General features: G+C 41.6%; 1 protein-coding gene across 7 annotated transcripts in view; it reads left to right on the forward strand.

Moving 5' to 3' along the window:
* Positions 1–20,292, forward strand: part of SGK3 (serum/glucocorticoid regulated kinase family member 3) — a 61,428-nt gene that overhangs the window by 5,771 nt on the left and 35,365 nt on the right. The window contains exon 1 of one of the 7 annotated variants that reach the window (XM_052788139.1): positions 3,637–3,661. The exons of 1 other annotated variant lie outside the window; for it this stretch is intronic. The gene's annotated coding sequence lies outside the window, so the exon portion shown is untranslated. Of the gene's footprint in view, positions 1–3,636; positions 3,662–14,792; positions 14,910–15,323; positions 15,418–15,609; positions 15,632–15,771; positions 15,808–19,581; positions 19,606–20,292 lie in introns of those variants that run through there. 5 more of the 7 variants (XM_052788143.1, XM_052788141.1, XM_052788145.1 and 2 more) reach the window with 5 other exon arrangements.

Below are 20,292 nucleotides of genomic sequence, written 5' to 3' on the forward strand. Positions count from 1 at the left end.
CAGATTGGAAGATGTTCTGCAGGAGTGCTTTTAACATCTCCCGACCACGAACGGGTGTCCTGCCCGCAGAACCAGGCTAGAGCTGGCTTGAAGCAAAACATACAAATCCTGCCACGCCAACATAGGTGGTGTGGATGCTGCGTCCTCAACATCAACTGTTTTCCTCCCTGTGGATGTGCTTTTCTTGCACTGCGTTACTTGCTAAGGTAGACACTGGAACAAAAACTACAGCAAGGGCAGATGCCAATACCTGGAACCTGCCTTTACTCTTGACCAGGTGCAACCTCGTAAGTAGTTGCTCTTGAAAGTGTAACACACCTTTGAAACAACTCTCCCTGCAAATGGAAGTCTCAATTTTCATCTCTATTTTTCTGTTTCCTGTGTGTCACTTGACTTCCCTCAGTGCTTCTCCCCTCTGTGCTTTCAAACCACTTTTCCTTCCCCTCACTTCTTGTTTGCCACCATCTCTTTCCTGGAACATTGCTCCCAGCCATAAGGTCTCAGTCTCAAGAGGTCATTTAACTGTCTCTGCCCCAAAGGTGCGATCTGTCTTTGATGAACAAGCGTTTGCCTCAGCTGTTTTTAAAGCTCTTTCCTAGTGGAACCTCTTCCAGTGCTTCACTATCCTTCCATTATTTTTTGTAATGCTCTTGTCTCCCCTCCTCCAGTGTTCAGCCTGAACCTTTCCTGTGCTCATTTTAAGCTCATTAGGACTTGTCCTATCCATAGCTGACTGAAGAGACAATTCCTTTCTCTTTGTAGTAGTGTTCCAATGTGACAGCTATCCCTTAAGTGTTTTTTTCCCCCCCTGTACTAACAACTAGCTTGTCCATCCCACTTCTCCATAAGTCACATTTTCTAGACTACTTTGTATTCTCATTACTGTTCCCTAGACCCTCTCTGGTGGGTCCACATCTTTCCTAGGTATTCAGACACGAACAGAGTAAAGTAGAAGGATTTTTTTTTAGTTCAGCAGATTATGCTCAGGCTTTGCACTCCAACACTTTTTTAAATTTTATATCTCACAGCAATGTTTGTCTTTCTTACAACAGCATGATATTTTTCTCATGACCCACTGTAGTCTGCTGCCTTGTTGTTTCCCATCCTGTATTTCTATATTTGATGTTTCCTGCCTGTGGGCAGCATCTTGTACATAACCTGCTACATTTCGCTCCGTCTTTCCAGATCACTATCCTGACGATGATATATTTAACCTTTGTTTCTCACATCCTAAACTAATACTTATTCTTCCTGCAGCTGTAGCCTGATTGTTAAAATATCTTGAGACAGTTTCAAAGCCTTACTAAAGGAAAGATGTGACATCTGTGGTTTCTCTCCTACCTATCTGGAAGGCCTGTCAAAGGAAGTTAGCAACGTGATTTAACAAATCTCTTTTGGCTACTAGTTAAGATTATCTTCCAGGTGCTGCTAATCAATTTGTTCTGGATTGTTTTTCCAGGAATTTGGAATTAAACTGACTCATTGGGTCTCTAATTTCCGTACCTGTTGTTTTTTGTTGCTTTGTTTTGTTTACTTGTTTGTTGTTTTCCATCGTGCACACGGGCACACACTTTCATTCACATTCTCTCTCTTTCTCTCCTTCCCCCTGAAATCTTACCTGTCATTGCTATTATTTATGCTAATCACTGCTTGGATTTGACCCTCTTGGTGAAGACTGATGTCCTAAACAGGATAGCCTTCTGGATGTCATTTCTAATCAGTTTTTCTCTGTGTTGACTAGGGCAGCAAGGTTTTTCTTGCTCTTAAGCTATAAGCATATGATAATAAGGGTTTTTTTTGTTGCTAGCCAGGTTTTTTTATTTGCATTATAATTCTGTCTTAACCATGCTGATTCTCATACCTATGTACTTATGCAGATTTTATACTTAACTGCTAGCAATTTGACTGTGTTTTCACATTCTATGTCTGTCTTGACAAATAAATCTTGCGCTACAACTGCTGTTTATTTTTATAGGGCACAAACACAGATTATCGTGTTGTATTGTTTCTTGGAGGAACTGCTGCTTTCTAGTGTCTCCTCTTAGTAGTCTCTCTTGTGAGGTCTCCTCTCTATCTGAGTGTGTTCATATTTGTCTTTGTTACATTTATGAGCTCACTCTCCTCTCATTTTATGAGGGTTACTCAACTTGTCTTCTGAACTGGTTGCTCTCTATTTGTCTAGAAACAAAGCTAAAGGATCTGCTGCCTTCTGTATTTTCTCCATTTTTTTAATTAAAAAATTGCTAATTTTGAAATACAAGAGTGTGAGTCTCAACAACAATAAAGCTTCATGTCAATTCCTGGGCCTTTGCTCCTTATACCAGGTGGCTATCAAGATACCATGTGTTGTTAGATTCCCATTTCAGGCTTTTCTGTTTTATTTCCAAGTTGCTAGCTGTTTGATACGTAGATTTGAGATATCAAACAAATAACCTGGGTGCTGCTAGATATTTTTTAATGGCTTCATCATTGTTTAAACTGATTAGCCCTGTTGGTGCAAATGGCTTGCTCTTGCAATGCTTCAGACTCTGCTGACTACCTACCGCATGTTGTTGTGGACAGTGCCAGTGGATCTACTATAGTGGGAAACATTAATTTAAAAAATAGAGGGTGTGCTTTCCGATTTACAGAATCACAGAATGGTTTGGGTTGGAAGGGACCTTAAAGATCATCTAGTCTAACCCCGTCTCCATTTCTGGTCTGTAATCTGAGCCCATCTGTGGTGGGTCCAGATTTCATTCCACAAGGTGTTGATACTGTACAAAGGTCAGATGCTGGATCCAAACTCTTCCAACCATGGATTTATTTCCACTGGTTGTTCCAGCAATGAAAGTGAAAAATTTTAACAGAACCGCTTCATCAGAATGAACGGTTGTGTGACTTGAGTGACCTTGGCAATTTGCTGTAAATGCCTCCCCTTGCTGTTTTGAAAGGGGAATGCCATACTGCGTTCCACTCCTCAGAGAGAACTGAGCCTTTGCACATTCACCCTTGGTGACACCAATGATACTAAAAGCTTACCATTGACTTTCTTCAAATCCAGGGTGAGTGAAAAAGGCAGAAAGAGTGTTCCCACCCTGCTACAGGAAGCCAGTCCATGCGGTGTTTCCTTTGAATTAAAGCTGTGACGACATGTGCTGCTGCTCTTTCAAAAGAAAGGGATTTGGTTGTCCTGGCCAGGGTCTTAAGAGCTAGGAATAGAAAGGTTTTGAAACTTTAAAGGATTACTGTGTAGTCCATTGAGCATGATAAGAGGGGTGCGTGCAATAATACATATCTGTATGTATAAATTTACATAGTTATCTTGGTCATTGGCAGCCACTAGGCACTTGAAGCTGCATCAAGTCCACATTATGCTAGACGTCTTGCACAAAATTAATAAAGATGACCTCTTTTCCAAAGAACTGTCCTCTGGGTTTTATTCCTAGCTGGTGAGAGAAGACAAGTCACAGCTGCAGCGTGAAAAGGATCCTGAACAAGAGTGGGTGACAGTGGCATTCAAGTGTGGAGAGTGCAGGAAGAGAGGGGTTGTGAGTGAAGAGCTGCACCTCTTGCAGGTTGAAACCCTGTGAGTTTCCTCCGGTGAGGCCGAGCTACGGAGAACGGGGAGGTGGAGAGGCAGGATGTAACATGGTAGACAGACATTATCTTCCCAGTGAAGGTAAACAGGAAGGATGATACAATAAAAAAATGGGAAGATATTTTCTTCATTGCCTACTATTTGTTATTACTGTTTGCAGAGTGTGTTTAATTGCCCGCAAACTTTCATCTGTGCTGATGAAGGAGGTGCCCAAGATACAATGTTATTTAGGGTTTAGTATAATAATTAAGCAGGCAAGGCCTTGCCAGTTTGTCCTGATCACAAAATGCTTTTTTAGGCTTCTGTCTCCTTTTCTCCCATTTGCACTAACATATCCAGCCCAATAAGACTTACTGTGATTTTTATGATAATTTATTTGCAGCCCTTCCTATCCTGTACCTAATTAGAGATTAGCTTTAGCGAACTAATTCACTGAGCATATTGACACATGCACCCAGATACTCCTAGGGAGCTCCGATCTCGCTGGGGTTGGCAAGTGGTCTTCCAAACATTTGCATGTAACCTGGGGGTTCTGCTGTTGCTCTGTACAGATGAGCAATCAATGTTACATGGCGCTACAGAATTAGGGCTGGGGTACTTTTAGAAGAAAGTCAGAAATAGACTGTTTTCTCCTAGCTGAGTAAAAAGGCTGTCCTTTGCAAGTAATCTGCCTCCACTGTGGGATAACGAGTAAGATGCGCTGGGAGTTTGGAAGACTCAAGATCTCTTCTTTGTTCTACTGAAAAAACTTTCCATGTGCCTTGTTTGAATCTTTGAGTCTGTGTTGCAGGCACTTTTTTATTACTGTTTCCATGTTTTACGATGTAGCAGGTCTTAATTTTATTGTTCATTGGAAGCTGAATAGTCTTGGCCAAGAAAATGCTGCTACTGGCAAAGAAAATATCACTTAATCTATTTATTGGGATTCAGACCTTGGTTTATTTATTTATTCTCCTTAGCCAATACCTGGGATTTTGTTTGTTTCTTTAATCTGACTTCCTTCCAAATTTGTGATACCTTCTGTGCCAACATATGACAGAATTAACCACAGACCAGTGTCAGACCTATTTTCCTTTTAAGGCTCTTCAGTAAATTCATTGCTTAACTTTTCAGGTCTGGGCAGATTATCTAGCAGTATTTGAAAATTTTTGAAATGTAAGACAAATTCCACAATTTATGTGTTCAGAAGATACTGACAAGTATTCTCTGAAATAATTTTTTGTTAGTATCCAGTTTACTTTCCTTCGTAGTAAATTTGCCCCCATATGCTTGTATATATATATATATATATATGGGTTTTTTGCCTTAAAAAAGAAAATTTTTTTGGTTTTGTTTTTGTTAAAGGAGTGGGAGTTCTGCATGTTTTCCTGTCCCCTCCCCCAGACGCTACAGGAAGTCATGGGCTCTGCTCTCAAATTTCCTGGACATGCAATAAAACAAAACTTCATATAAGCCCATGTAAATTAAATAACTAATCCCACCATCTTCCTGTTTTCATACTCCTGCATTTCTGGCATCTGCACAGGTATAGTTTGGCTCTATACCTGCCCACCATGGTAGGCATATTAATGCTTTCAGGTTCGCATTTATATGAAATGTCCAAAATGTCTTTCTCTTTGGTGTTAGCTTAATGTTTTATTTGTTCTCTTTTTGTCTCCCTCAACCGCTGGTCCTTTTGTTAGTTGATAGAAACTCTACTGTCCCTCCATTATCCCATAAAAGTGCTAAGCTGCTCTGGCTTGTATGTCTTGAGACATCCTTCCCATAAACCAGATTTTAAAATGTGGTACTAGTTTAACTGTGCAGGTTCACAATGAATGCAATAAAATGTATATGAAAAGCTTTATTGAGCAATTATGCATGTAGGAATGCTGGGGCCAGGAGTCAGCAGTATAAACAGCCATCTTGCTTGCTCTGACTTTAAAAGAATTATGTAAAAAAATGTTTTTGTCCTCAGTACTTCTGCATTTCTGTTCTCAAAATTAGGCATTCTTCTCGTAAGAGTGAGAAATAAACAGTACTTATGTTTTCTGATTTTGATGATGCTTCTGAATCAATCAGTGGAGGCAGATGGGTGAAGGATGAAAATATCTGTAATTACCTTGACTTTAGTTTAACGGAGGTATGTGGTGAGGACCCCTTGGCTGGACATCTGCCTGCCACCCCAGGCTCCCTAGGGGAGGTGACCATGCCAGCAGCGCAGGCGTTGCCTGCGGTTTTGGTGTGCTAACAACTGTGTGCGGGTAGGCGTAAATTGGTGGCAAACAAAGGAAAAATATGAGCAGCGTAGGCCTGGGAGAACCGCAGTTATATAAAGGTGAACGATGAAACATTATTTCTGAAGTGGGTATTTTGAAGGGCTGTTACCGCAACACTTTTTATATAAATGAAAGGTACATTTGAATTGGAAGCAATTTGGTGTAGAAACCTGCTGGTGACTCATTCCAAACCTGAGGGGAAACAGAGCTAGTGCGGCCCAGAGAGATTTTTGAGTGCTTGCATGGTATCTGCTCCAGATTGAAGTTAAATTTTCATCAGTTAATACAAGAGTGGAAGATACCAGCTCCTGCCTCCAACACTGCTTCTATTAGCGTCCGTTAGTGTGGTGCATATTCCAGTTTGGGAATCCTCATCACCATTGCAATTGCATCCAAACAGAGGTTGATTATTGGTAGTTTCCTGAACATTGTACAGATTCTGCACAGCTCCCATATTTTACTACCAGTGCAGTAACAACATATTTATCAAGTGCTTCAGTTCATGAGATGTACAACATCTTGAGTTCTCATGGTTTTACAAAATTCTTTATCTTCTTTCTACAACAAAATTTTTTCTTTGCTTAATTTGAAGATTTATAAAAACATTTAATGAATCAGGTTGACACAAAGATTGCCATGTAATTACAAAACTTTGGCATTTTGCTCTTTTGTGTTCTTATGCAAGCTTAAAATTGCACTGTCATCTACAGAAATTACTTTAATTTGTACAGCATTGTTGGAGAAAACTGTAGTTGGAGTAAGACTTGATCTTGTGCCTTATAGAAGGAGAACAGTAGCTTGGATTTGTGTGCAGGAACATTTTTGTATGAAACATTTGACTAATTTGAACAATGACTGCAAGAAAATAGCATGTCTTTTAAACAATCTGGTTCTTACTATCCCTTTAAAATGGCTGTATGTACATCAAAGCTGAATGTCAATAAATAGAATTTTGTGATAACTTCTATGTAGTATTCATGTTCCATGCTGTAACCTACAATATCTTTCCTTTTTCCCTGTTGTCCCTACCACCCAACACCCAATCAAAAAATTGCTAACCTGAAAGATTAAATACTGCCATGTTCCTTTTTAAAATTGCATAATGCAGCAATGGTCTTGAGTTAATACTGAGATTACAGGGATTTATTTAATTGTTGCTTATGCTTCATACTCAGATTTACAATATTCCATTAACTGGCTTGTGCTAGATTGCCATAGTATACAAAGAAGGATATGTTAAAGAAAAATTTAGTTTAGTAGAGTCCAAAAGTTGATCATCTGTCCTCTGTCCCTGCTTGTTCTTGGACATCCTATGTTGTATTGGTTTTACCTGGTATAAGAGGACAGGATGTATCATTATATAAATTTATTGCTGATGTATCTTTATATAAATCTATTGCTGAAACTCAATAGTTCAGATCCACTGACACTGAAAACACTGACCTACAGCTCCCAGGACTGAAAATGAGAGTATTTGTGCTTGGAGAACAAAAACCAGACTCGGTAAATGGACATACATCTTCTCTGTGGGTCAGGAATAGGTTGGGCATCTGGCAAACATGAGGAAACAGCTAGATAAACAAGTAAACAAAGTAAGGACAGCAAATAATAAACTCTTACAACATTTTGCTTAAATCTCTGTCCATTTTGGATTATGAGATACAGCTTCTTCCTTTGGTAGTGGGTTTTTTTAATTGTTGCTACCTTTTTTCTACTCCAAGTTGGTGCGTAATAGTGCTGTAGTGGAATGCATGTGTCTTTTGACATAAATTGTTAGAAGTATTAATAGAACAGCAAACACACATCTGATCTATTCTGTAGATCTTAGGCTGCCTTTAAAATGCTGATATTTTGGAAAAAGGCTGTGAGCCTTTTGTGAGGGGGACCCCCCCCCCCCAAACCAACACCCTTGTTTAGTTTCATTGGAATAGAATACCAGTAAATAGCTTAAAAATGCAAACATGTTGCTGTGTTCTTGCTCATCTCTGCAATTTGAGGAAGAACTCTTGACATTCTGGGTAGACCCCACCTACATAACATTGTGTGCCAGAGCACTTGTTTACCAAAGCATGTTTGTTCACCCCAGCCTGTATTTGCAATTCTAGTAGAACGTGCTGTAGCTGGGATTCAGGAGGCTGAATTAAGAAACATCCATACAAAATTACTACTTAGAGAGCTTTTTTTCTTTTATACTTAGCTTAGCTTTGGTATACCTTCCTGCACAAACTGCTCAGATCTCCTGCAAACTCAGATACTTGACCTGTTTTATAGAACTGTATTTATAAACTGAAAACTTTTGTCTTTGTTAAGAGCAAAATGCAGTTGGGAGGTTTTTTTAGCAACTTACACCTTATGAGCTGTATTGGATAACTTCAGCTTCACAGTGTTTAACAGTGCAGTAATTTATTACTGTGTTGTATGCATGTCTGCTGAAACTAGTCCCAGCACGTTAGCATATACCCGTAAGTGGTACATTTGACATGTCAAGCACATATGTTGCTATATATCTATAAAGCAGCCAGTTACTTTGTCCTTTTGTTATTTATGTGTTCACCTTTGTAGGACTTGGTGATAAGTCAAGTCCAATGAACTTCTTTTTCCTCATATTCTTGGAACCCATGTAAATCTTCTGTGCTTCCGTGTAAGCAAAGGGAGGTGGCTTGAGGCTGCATGTACACTGTGCATCTCTAAGATAAGGGAAAACTCAAGTAAACTAGGCTATAGGGACTTAAGCCTTCATACTATTATTCTGCTTCTGGTAGCTGAACTAGTTTGTGGAGATTTCACCTGGGTACCTGCTCCAGACTGCACACTTGCAGTGAGTGAGGGTGGGTGGAAGGCAAAAAGATCTGGGCCCAGTGGGCAGTGAATACTGGTGTATGTCCGTGTTCCCTCAGTTAGTGGTGCTTCTCCTACTGACATGGCTATAGCTGGACCACATGTCCTGGTGGAACCCTGCCAGCTATTGCACCGGTAAGTGAACAGGATGTAAACAGCAGGGTTTGGGTCAGAAGTGAGCTTTGTCAAACAGTTCATGTGCACTTCACCATTCACTTTAAATGCCTTGCATGATAAGTAATTTTTAGAAACTAATCTTACGTTGTTTGCTTTGTAACAAAATACATTGTTCAACTTGCCCTAACTGAAAAAGTACTCCAAAATGACTGATATGGCAGTAACAATACATTTTGGTGGATGCATGAGGGAAATAATGAACTTGAGGAGGATGAAGTGAGGAAAATAGAGATGCATGTATTGAAAATGCAGATACTGGTACTGCTTTTTTATCTTTTAATTTCATCATGCATTTATTCATTTTCTACCAAAAATTGCTTGTCTCTATCAAATTACCCAGGGGGTTGTTAGTTACAACATAGTCTTGCACAAAAGGAATGAATTTTCCTAAATACATTTATGAAAATACACAGAGGCTTCAAGTAATCACGAAATGTAAACAAGCAGAACTTTTGCATTAAAGGTAAAAAGGGTAACTCATGGCCTTGTCTTCATGTTTTCAATTTGTTTTCCATCTTTTAAAAGTCTGTCTAATGCTTGTGACAGTAAATTGGTTTGCATGTTTATGTGTTCTCTAATACGCATGTATTTGTTTAAAATGTGAAACTGGATGGATTATACGTCGATATCAAGCTGATGGGGGATGTCTGTGCTATGTCTGAGGTACATACAGCTTTTCTACTGGAACGAATCACTCATGTTTCCTCCCCACTACCGCTCGGCCCATTATGCTCCATTTGCTACCTCCAGATCTTTATGCATATCAAGTACTTTCCCACAATGAGGTGATCGCCAGGTCCATAGTTTGTCCATAGTCGTTGCTTGAAACAGATTTCTTCTCATTGTAAAAGACCATATGCGATGTAACCAAACATAAAGTATATGAAGTACAGCCAGAAACCCCTGGCTTGTAAGAAAGCAGCTCAGAATATAGCGATCCCTGCACCTCAGGGAATGAAAATTCTTTGAAGTGGAGTAAAATCTGGAATATGAAAGTGACCTTTGTGAGGGGAAAGGGAGGCATCCGTAGGCAAAGTCTCTGGTACTGTGTGAGGAATGAGGGCTATGCTTGGACTGAGATGGGATCTGTAATATCTGCCATACATCTAATTTTCTCCAGAGATGCCTCCTGTCTTCTGCCTGGAGGTGGTACCAAGACAGAACCTGAATTGTTTGCATTTGTTTTGGAGCTCTGGATACCCAGCAGACGAGCAAGAGTTACCGTTCAGCCCAGACCGTAGTATGTTAAGAAGTCCCATATAGGTCTGCTGAATGTTCAGAGTGCAGATACTGCTTCTAGGAAGGACCAGATATACGTGCTGTAGCATTAACCAGTGTAAATGTGAATGCACTTAAGACAGAGGTGCCACTGAACTCCTTCTTAGTGGGACTTTTCCATGTGACTGAGAGTATTTGCTGTTTACTACAGTTATTCTTGCCCAGAGAAACTCTCAGCTGTTGGCTTCATCATCCCAGTGTGTAAATGCATTGGTGAATAGACTGAAAGCTTAATGTATTTTTAACAAAAAACATAATTGCTCTGAAGAGCACTGGCAGGGAATCTTCATTTCCAAGGTATGCAACAATGTACTTGGCATACATGTTCCCCTAGGTAGGGATAAACTCGCCTTTTTAATCTTTCAGTTTATCTATTTTTCCTTAATTCCTTGTGACACTGCTGGTTTTGGCACAATGCTTGCTTGTGTACTAGTGTTCATCTTTAGTATATGCTTCAGTTGATTTAAACCAGTTTTCTTCTTAGCTTCTGTGAAGAATTTCTTTGATGTTGTGCTGTTGTCATTGTTCTGGTTCATGTTATGCATACTCTGATGTTTGTGAAATGATGCAATTTATTACAGTTTTTCTATAGTTTTCCATTATTTTGGTTTGTGGTGTTTGCTATGCTAAGTGTGAGCCCGTGTAGTGTTGTTGCAGATACTGGTTTTGATCTTCACCAGCCTCTGTGCGCCAGGACATTCTTCTTGTAATACGTGGATAGTAGTCTTTGTGTCTGGAGTGCTGGAAAACTGTCAGTTGACTGTGAATGTCTTTCAGGGTTGGGAAGCCTCCTTTTACTTACCAGGTTCTTCTGCTTTGTCAAGAAATAATACTGAATCTTTCAGTCGTACTTGTTTAGGTGGCTTGTGGTAGTTTCAGGTGGGTTGGTTGGTTTGTTTGGGAGAATGGGTTGAAGTATATGTTCACAACAAATCAGTCTTTTAAGTATTCATTTCATTCCTTCAAATTGAAAGACTGTCTCTGTAATCCAAAGACATTTTGTAGTTGATCTAGTGTACAAAAAGATAGTAGGGAAGAAAACATTTCCCCTGCGCAGCTCATGTAAAACTGAACCATTATTCAGACTTCTTTAATAAGCACAGGCAAGCAACTATGAAAATGACTTAAATGAAAGCTATTAATACGCATACATGCATTAAGTGTTACAAAACCAGCTTTGGTAAAGAACAGTTACCTGGTGACACTGTTGCTTGCATGTGCGCTGTGATGTTTAAATCTTGTCCAGCTGACATTTCTTCCACAGATTTATCTCTCAGGCTTTCAGCTAAATTACTTTCCCACTGAGGGCCTTCTCTTATTTGATTTTGTCCTCAATAGCCCACATTTTCTGGTAATCTTATGTGTCCAAGGAGTCTATCAGAAGACTGTCTTCTCCAGTACATGACTCTTGGGTGTCATGCTTTGCAGTGCTGAATGCCTGGTCCCAACTGGCCCATTCCCAAGCCTTTTCAATGTCCTGTTCCTAAGCAGGCAGTGGAGTATGAACATGGATTAATTAGCCTCCAAACAAGAGGCTGGGAAGCAGTGTGAGAGTAATTGATAGAAAAGGGCATATCTGTCTTCATACATTTTATGGTGTCTTTGCGGCTGCCAGAATCCCAGGTGTTAAGACAATATTTGCTCTGAATTACTGTGCCTGCATCATTGTGAGGCCCATCCATTGCAGCCTGAGGCTTTCCAAAGGGTGATGTCCTCACACTGCTCAATGCTGTGTAGGTGGATACAACCTGCTTGGAGTTGGGTTCTTTGATTAAAACAATTGGCATATGCAAAGTTAACTACAATAGCCATCAGTTGTTTCCTGAGTGAAGTCTAAGTTTCGGGCTTCAGAGGCTAAAGGCTAACAATAATTACTTAAAAGATCACTTCATATCTATTGCAGTGTCACATCGATGCCTTTTGGAGGGTTTTAAACAGACATGCATTTGGTTTAACCAGAGTTGCTGGTATGTGAGATACTGTCATAGAGGAGTTTTTGATTCCAAACACCATCTCATCTTAGTGTCCAAACCTGATGACTCTATTAATGGTCTGTTCTGGAGCAAGGACGTTGTGTTGTCCCTGAGCGTGAGGAGTAGGATAGAAAGCTTGGTGTTAAAAGTGATAGGCTGAGATACTCCTTTGAAATGCAGGAACTGAAACAGAAAGCTGTGGTGTTGGTGTTTGAAGCTGACAGTGAGGTAATGATTTTGAGGTGCTACTCAGTTGACCCACTGTGTTTTAGCAGTAACTAAAAATACTGGACTACACTCGTCACATGGTTTGAGCTGTGCTTGTTGTGTGAATATCTGAATATATACTAATGTATCACAGAATATACATACGGAACAGTGTTCACTAGCAAAGCTCCTGGCTATGTTTAAACAAGTCGTCTGCATTCCTGCTTGTCTTTGTCTTTTACAATGTTTTTATACTGTATTTTTGTCTGTATGGTTCTCTTGATGTTGTAGACCTTTGATCTTTGGTCAGGGACAAGGTTTTCATACTAATTTAAGGACATTTTCAGTAAAAGCAGAACATAATAGTTCAGATTATTGCTACCTGCTCATACTGTGCTTGGAGAAACATGTTGAAGGTACCTTGCATTTCTGTGGCCTCTTGCATTTGCAATGGGTTGAGATGGGCCCTTCATTTCTCTTCCCTTTTTCTTCTTTTCCACCCCCACCACCCAGTCACTGGTATTCTTCAGCAAAGACTTTAAATAGTTGGGATGACAGCACAGTACGTGGATTTGTAACATTCTTTAGAAGTGAAGTACTGCAAAGCAGTGGAAGCGAGATTCTTAGTGTGTATTACTTGCCCAGGAAACATAAATAGGGAATGCAAGGGAGTTCCCAGGGTCAAAAATGTCAGAGCGAATGCTGACCTTTAGCTTCACTTAGAAGGCAAGTTGAATTCCATGTGTTTCTGTGTGTGCTACGCAGTTAACCACCGGGTATCCACACTGACTTGAGAATATTAGCCTTTAAAAACTCATCAAGCAAATCTGTAAATTAGGATTTATTTAAATTCTAGGACCTTAACAGTGTTTTGCATAGTATGATGCACTAGACGGATGAACATGCTGTGGAATTCATTCAGGCAAATTACAGTTTAAGGATATGTACCATGTTGCTGCTCTCTAATTACTTAAGATAGAGCACAGGTGCAGAATAGTGAGAACTACATAAAATTAACCAGTTGACAGCCCAGTCTTCAGGAAGTTTCTAACTGTGAGAAAGGACAAATAGCCATTCTTTAGTCAAAGGTTTAGGGCTTAGACTGTGTGGCCAGGTAGACAGAGTTAAATTATCTCTAGGCCAGGGTCGTCATCTCTGCTTTCCTGGCTTGAGGCTCTTCTACTTACTGTAAATCAGTCCAGTGGCTCCGTTCAACTGATCTGCTGACAAGTGAATGATTAACTCAAAACTATCAACCAGACAGAAGATGAACACTGCTAAACAACTGTAGAGTAAAATAACTCTTAAATACAGATTACCTGATTAAATTATTTGCCAATAAGTTATTCTGACTGAAGTTCAAAAGTGTTCTCCTCTGGGGTTCACAACGAGAAGTGCTAACGAAGTTTCTTTAAAAGCTCTCTATGAATGTAAGGCAAATACCTTGCCCGATCTGAACAAGCAAGAGAAGGCTGTTGCTACGATGCAGAGTATCTGGATCTAGCAGTCCCCACCCAAAAATACGAAACTCCAAAATCAGGAAAGGGCAGATTAGGATGGGAAAATTCCTCATTTCTTCCTGTGTGGACTCTACTGAAAGGGAAGCTTGTAATCCAGTTGACTTGTAGCTTGTATGTACACAGTTACAACACACTAATCCAAACACTGATGTATTTTAAATAATGCCAGGCTGCTTCTCTGGTTTGTTTTTGGAGAGTGCTTGGATGACTGTCAGTGTCTGACACATGAGTGTAGTATTATGCAGGAATACTTCTGCAGCAGGAATGTTCAGAAACAGGATCTCCCGAATCACTACTTGCCAGATGCTTGCCAATACCTGTGACTGTTGAAATGAGCATCATCATGTCTCGTCAGGCCCAAATGCAAGTCTTGTGAAGACATGCTTGTAGAACATGGGGCTTCTCCATAATCAATAGAACAACTTCCTGATGAAAACCTGTGGGGGTTTTGCGGCACCTAGGTATTCATATGGAGGAAGCTAAAATGGCATAGGCTTTTACCTCATCCCGAGTGTTACCATCTGCATTAGGTATTCTTTGCCTCTTAAGCCTTGTCTGAATGATGAACATATATGTTTAGAGACACAGCAGATCCTCAATAAACAGGAGCTTTTAACTTAATGGGTGCAGTGGTCTGTTCTGTTAAACAGAATCCATGCTGACTCCTGGCAGCCCTGCACTTTTACATCTAGTTAACAAAAAAAAAAAAGCAGAAGTGATACCGCCATTGAAAGAGCTTTTTTCTGGAATTTATATTTTTGTAACTGTTCTATGGCCTCAGTCTGCTCAGGAAAAACTTACCAAGTTAGTTATACTTTGTTTTAAGAGGTCTAGTTGAATTTTAACTGGGGTATTGAAACTTACCCTCTAATTTCAGAGGGTGCAGAAACAGTTCTCTAATAGTGCTAGATATTATACAAACCTACCTCATTTTTCTGCGTTATTCCTTCCGCACATACAGAAGAAGGGGGAGAGCTTTCATTACAGCAGCTGGTTGGTTTAATGATGGCCTTGCCAGGGGATTGTGGGCACCCCTAAACGCACTGAGGAGTTAAACTGAAACCCCTCTCGCGAGCAGGTTTGGGTTTTTTTTTTTTAGATTATTTTTACCAGAGTGGCGGCTTTGCCACGACGCTGCTGATTTTCCAGAGTTTCTGTGGGGAGCCGCCCAGCAAAAGCGGGAACATCCCCCAGGAGCTGCGGGGCGGAGGACGGAACTTTTTTTTTTTAAGTTTTTTCTAAAAAGGGGGTGGGGAATGAAACCTCCCCTCTCGGCCCGGGACGGGGTCCCGGCCCCACCGAGGGCCCGGGGGTGGCGGCGAGGCAGCGGCCGGCGGAGGGCCGGGCCGGGCCGCGCCACGCCACGCCCGGGCCGCAGCCTGGCGCCGCGGGGGCGGAGGGGCGCGGGAGGGCGGCCGCGGCCGGGCGCCGGCCCCGCGGGCGCGTCCGTGGGTGGGCCGGGGCGGCTCGCTCGCCTCCGCACGCCACAGGCGGGGTCGGCGCCGCGCTCGCTATCCCGCGGAGGAAGTTAATGGGGGGTTAATGTTCCGCCCGCCCCCCTCCGGAGCGGCGGCCGCACGTGCGGGGTGGGTGGGTGCGTGCGTGCGCGGGCGGGCGGAGGGAGGGAGGCAGGCAGCGAGCCGCGTGCGCCGCCGTTGCCGCTCGCTGGGGCGGCGAGGCGAGGCGACCGACCCACCCGCCCGCTGGGCGCCCATCCGCCGGGCGCCCATCCCGCGGCGGCGCTGGCCTCTTCTCCTCGGCGGAGCCGCCTTTCGCCTTTTCTCGCCGTTGGGGCCGCGTGTGCGTCAGCCTGCGGGGTTCCGGGGGCGGGCGCGGGGCGGCGGGACGCCGCCGGGCAGGGGGTGGCCGCGCGGGGGAGCGGCGGCGGCAGCCGCGGGGCGCCGCTGCAGCGGGCGTGTGAGACGTTTGTAACTTCCTAGAAATAAGGGAGCGGAGAAATGGTTGTTGGGGTGAAGGTGAGCGGCGTGGTTTCGTTCCCGAGCTACGGGAAGTGCAGCGGAGCCGGTGGCCTCGGTTGGGAGGGAGGGAGGGAGGGAGGCGGGCTGGCTGGCAGGCAGGCTGGCAGGCAGGCAGGCAGGCAGGCAGGCGCAGGTCCGTTGTACGTGCTGCGCTTCTCTGCCCGTCGTTCGGCGAGGGGTATATGCCCGAGGGCGTTACCTGTGCGGTGTTCGCTCTCTGTTCTCCCAGGGGTTTACAGCCAGCGCGTAGCTGGTGTTTTGGAAGAGCGCAGCGAACCTGAGGGAGAATACCACTGAGGTCCTGTCTGGAAAAACTAAAGCTTTTTAGGCAATGCTGTCTTGCAGGGATTCAGGTACCCTTGAGGAATTTAATTTTGTGGAGGTTAGTTAAAAGGCAAGTAGTAAAGTATCAAGGCTAAAGCTGTTTCGACAGCTCGTCTTTTTTTAATATTGATATGACTTTTCCTTCTCTAGCAGCTCTTAAAGGTGTAACTGTTCTGCTTCTACATGTGCAGTGCTTTTGCAGTATGGAATGTTCATTTCTTATTCCCCTTTAAACTTCAGATACGTTTTCGTGCTGGTACTGCGTTTCGTTTCAACACGGTAATGTCACTTGAATGCCGTTATGGTTCTTCCAGTTACTTGGCACTGAAGATTTCTATGAATATCACTTGCTACAGTACTCTTGTAGCTAAGTTTTGGGTTGTTTTTTTTTTAATTCCTTTCAAGCATATATGAAGTTTGTTTATAGACTTATGCAGAATGAATCTGTATTTTTAAAGGCTGCTGTTATTCCATTTTGGGTTCTTTTGATGTTAGTGCTGTTTCACTCTGAATACAATTCTGATTTTTTTTTTTTGTCTTCACCTGCACACCAGTCTCTTCAATGACTGTAATATGAACTAATGATAAAAAAGGAAAGTGTGTATGGAGGAGTGTTTTCCTGAAGGCTTTAAGATACTTTAGATTTCAGGAAAAAATGTTATTAGCTTTTGGAAGGCATTTTGGAAAATTCACTGTTAATGTTGCCAAGGTAGTCTCCATGCATGGTATTTCTAATAAAGCTAGAAAACTGACCTATTTTTTAAAAGGTATTTTGAGATACTCATTTAGGTCAGAAATACAGCATGTTTAGCTTGCACACGTCACTAAGAAGTACTGGTTGTTTTAACAACCTTAGCAATTTTAAAGCTGAAGAAGTAGTCACTAGTGTTTACGTGATGATGATGAATTGTGTTAAAACTGCTTTCCAACCTTAATTCCCACCTTTGATTGTAAATTACAGCCTCACCACATCTGACGTTACTGCGCCAAATTCTGTTATACGTGCATAAACAACTGTTCTCTGAATCCTTGTAGAATTGAAACACCACCTTATTCTCTGTGGAGCACTGAAATATGTGAGAGGTCAATGTATGCTCTTACCTGCAAGAGTTTGTAAACTTGACGAATGGACATAAAATACTAGCTGTAGTTGTACTGATGTAACATGAGGAATCGAGTGCTGGTGAACTGGGCATGCAATTTGGATATTGCTAAAGGCCATTTCTCTTACTTGCCTTTTATACTCCAATATTTAAGTTGTAGCCTTTTCATTATCCAACAGCTTTATGGTTCTACGCAGCTGTGAATTCAGTAGAGCACAGACTTCAAAAGTGTGTTTTCTGGATTGTGAACTGTAGCTTGGATTTACATATTTCATTATTTTAAAATCCAGATATATTCTGTTGTATGTATTTTACCCTTTTGCCAATTATAGTACGTAAAATCCAGTAACTTTCTCCATGTTTGATGCATTAGCAATAACATCAATCTTAAGTAGATGAGAATTCTTTTTACGTAGTGAAACAGAGGGAAAACAGTTGGTGACTTTTGTTGAAGGTCATGTAAAAAAATGGGCAGTATATCTGGAATTGAAATTTGGGGTTCCCTCGCTTAATTTTTGTCAAGAAGGACAAAATGAGGCTGGGATTATTTGCTTTGTGTTCACTGAAGTCTGACTGCCCTCTTATGTAGAACTGACTATGCTGCAAGTGACTGGTATCAGCTGTCTGTAAGACCTCTTGAAAGTAGCTCACAGTCCTGTTGCTACAACTTTTGATCTGTGCTATCCTGAGGCATCTACATTTAACTTTAATTGGACCTGGTGTGTAGGAAAGCTGAGGAAGCACGCCAAGAAATGTGCACATAGCAAGTGTAATGCAAACTAGATATTTTTTTATGTGCTCTGCTTGTTTGTGTAAGTCATACCGTCTGAGGCACATAGTGACCTTTCCAGATACTGTGGACACAGGCTAAAGATGAAATTGTTATGGGCCTGTGTTCAGGATTAAAAGACATCTGCCTCTTGTTGGCAGTATCTGTTCTTCAGACCCATTTTATTACTCAGGGTTTGCTTACCACAGCAAAGAAGCTGTATTCAGTCATGTAATAAACATGAATGCAAATAGATCCAGTCCGAGCCACGAATTTTCTTATATGCCAGTTAGAGTAATTTACTGGAGCTTACTTTGGGCGGTGGGGCAGAAGGGATGTTCTTGGGTGCAGTAGAATCGTGGGAGGGAAATGTTTGCCTCTATCAAATTTACTTTGGAGAAGTCAGGCAAAACACCAGTTACTTATTTCTTTCCCTTGGTTGAGTTTTCACTTTATCTGCAATCCTTTTCTACAAGTAGAAAGAATCAGTTGAATTGGACTTTGCCCATATTGCTGCAGAGTAGTGGTTTGCTTTCCATAGTGATGCTTGTAGAGATTTTTTTTTTTTTTTTTTAAAAAAAAGCAAGGTAGTGGGTGGGTGTGTGAACAGGGAGCAGGTTTTTTCATTTATACCAATGGGTGAATTCTCAATTCTCAAATTGTAGTTAGAAGGGAGTGCGGAGATAAGCCAAGGATTGGCCAGAGTATTTTGGTTAGCCGTCTCCTTTTTCTTCAGCAGGAGTATTTCTGGAGGTCTACACTGGTATTTAGTGTTCCTGTATTAAAAATCATATGTATGTGGTATTTAAAAGGATGGCCTATGTGAAACCTGTTTTCTTCAGAACCTAGTTGTTCAACAGCTTCTGGCCATCCATCTCTCTTTACAGATTTAGTGATCTGTGTTTTGCTTTTGACTCTGAAGCACGTGACTTCTACAGTCCCTGGCTCTCCTTATCCTTTGTTTCTGTCGCATCAGATTCTGAATATCTTGTCTCCCATTTCCTGTGTGTCAGCAGCCTGTCTGGTAACAAGAGAGTGGGACGCTTTATTTCATAATACAGCATTTGAGAAAAAGCTGACTTTCTGGGCTTTCTCAAAGATTGTGTAATGTCCAGTGATCTGTTGAGTCATTATCAGGATATTTGTGGAGAAGACTGAGGAAGTGATGAAAAGCATGCCAAAGATGATATTTTCTCTCAAGTAAGAGGAAATAGAGTAATCTTTATAGTGAATAACAGATTGTCTCCTGTGTGTTGCTTTCTGTTTCTGCATATGCAGGTTTCTTCCGTAATTGGAATCACACTCAGGTGGGATTTTCAGCAGCTGGTTTTGCTGGTGACTCAGTCCTAGAGTAAGTCTTTCTAGGTGGATGATTAGTGCATAGGGAAATGCCTGTTCTGTTCCAATGGGTGAGTATGGATCCTGGTGATTCTTCCAAGCGTGCTTGAAGGGAGACTGTCTTTGGGGTTTTTTGACTGTTCTTGTCTCTGCTTCCCTTGTATTACTCAAAGAGTTGGAGTGAGTGTGATACCTGATTTGCACTGGCCTTAGAGGCATTTGAGGCAGTTTGGCCACAGCTGGAGAATACTCACCCAGCAGGTGAGTACATAGGTTCCTAGTCTAATTTTGAACATTCTTGGCAGAGAGAGACTCGTAAGCACCCAGAACAAGGGTCTGTGGTTATACAGTGGTATCATCTTCAGGCCATTATCATTTAAAAAAGAAAAGAAAGTGTTTCAGTACAAAATAAAACAATCTGATTAAACTTCAGAAACCTTTTCCAGTACAGTTTGAGCCTAGCTTATGTAGAAAGGAGTAAAAGGAGGTTGCCGTGTATCACTAAACTGCATAATGTTTGCCTGTTGTGTGTAGCTATTGCTACATGTTGCACAAAATACTTTATTGTAACGCATTCAGAAAATTCTTCATTTGTGGGTATAGTAGATCTATATATTTTCTCATAGTGTCAGGGTTCTGTTATTGTCATGCTCTTACTTCACCAGAGGCAAGTGTCAGCCTGAAATTTGACATTGTTATGGCTTCCTGCAGGAAACAGTGAAAATACTGCTTGCTTTTTGACAGCCACCATGGAGAGAATGGACAGTGTAGCTGCTGATAGGCTTGAAACTTTGCCAGAAGGGTGCGTGACTTCTGTTCTCTTCTAACACATTTGTCTGTGCCTTCCCCTGTTCCAGGCCTAGATACTGTAGCAACTTAAAAAGTTTTAGCTGTTTGTGGACAACACTGGTCTCAGTGTTACCCTGTCTTCCATTATCTACATATTCT

This window comes from Harpia harpyja, chromosome 5 (assembly GCF_026419915.1).
Source record: "Harpia harpyja isolate bHarHar1 chromosome 5, bHarHar1 primary haplotype, whole genome shotgun sequence".
Taxonomy (NCBI): domain Eukaryota; kingdom Metazoa; phylum Chordata; class Aves; order Accipitriformes; family Accipitridae; genus Harpia; species Harpia harpyja.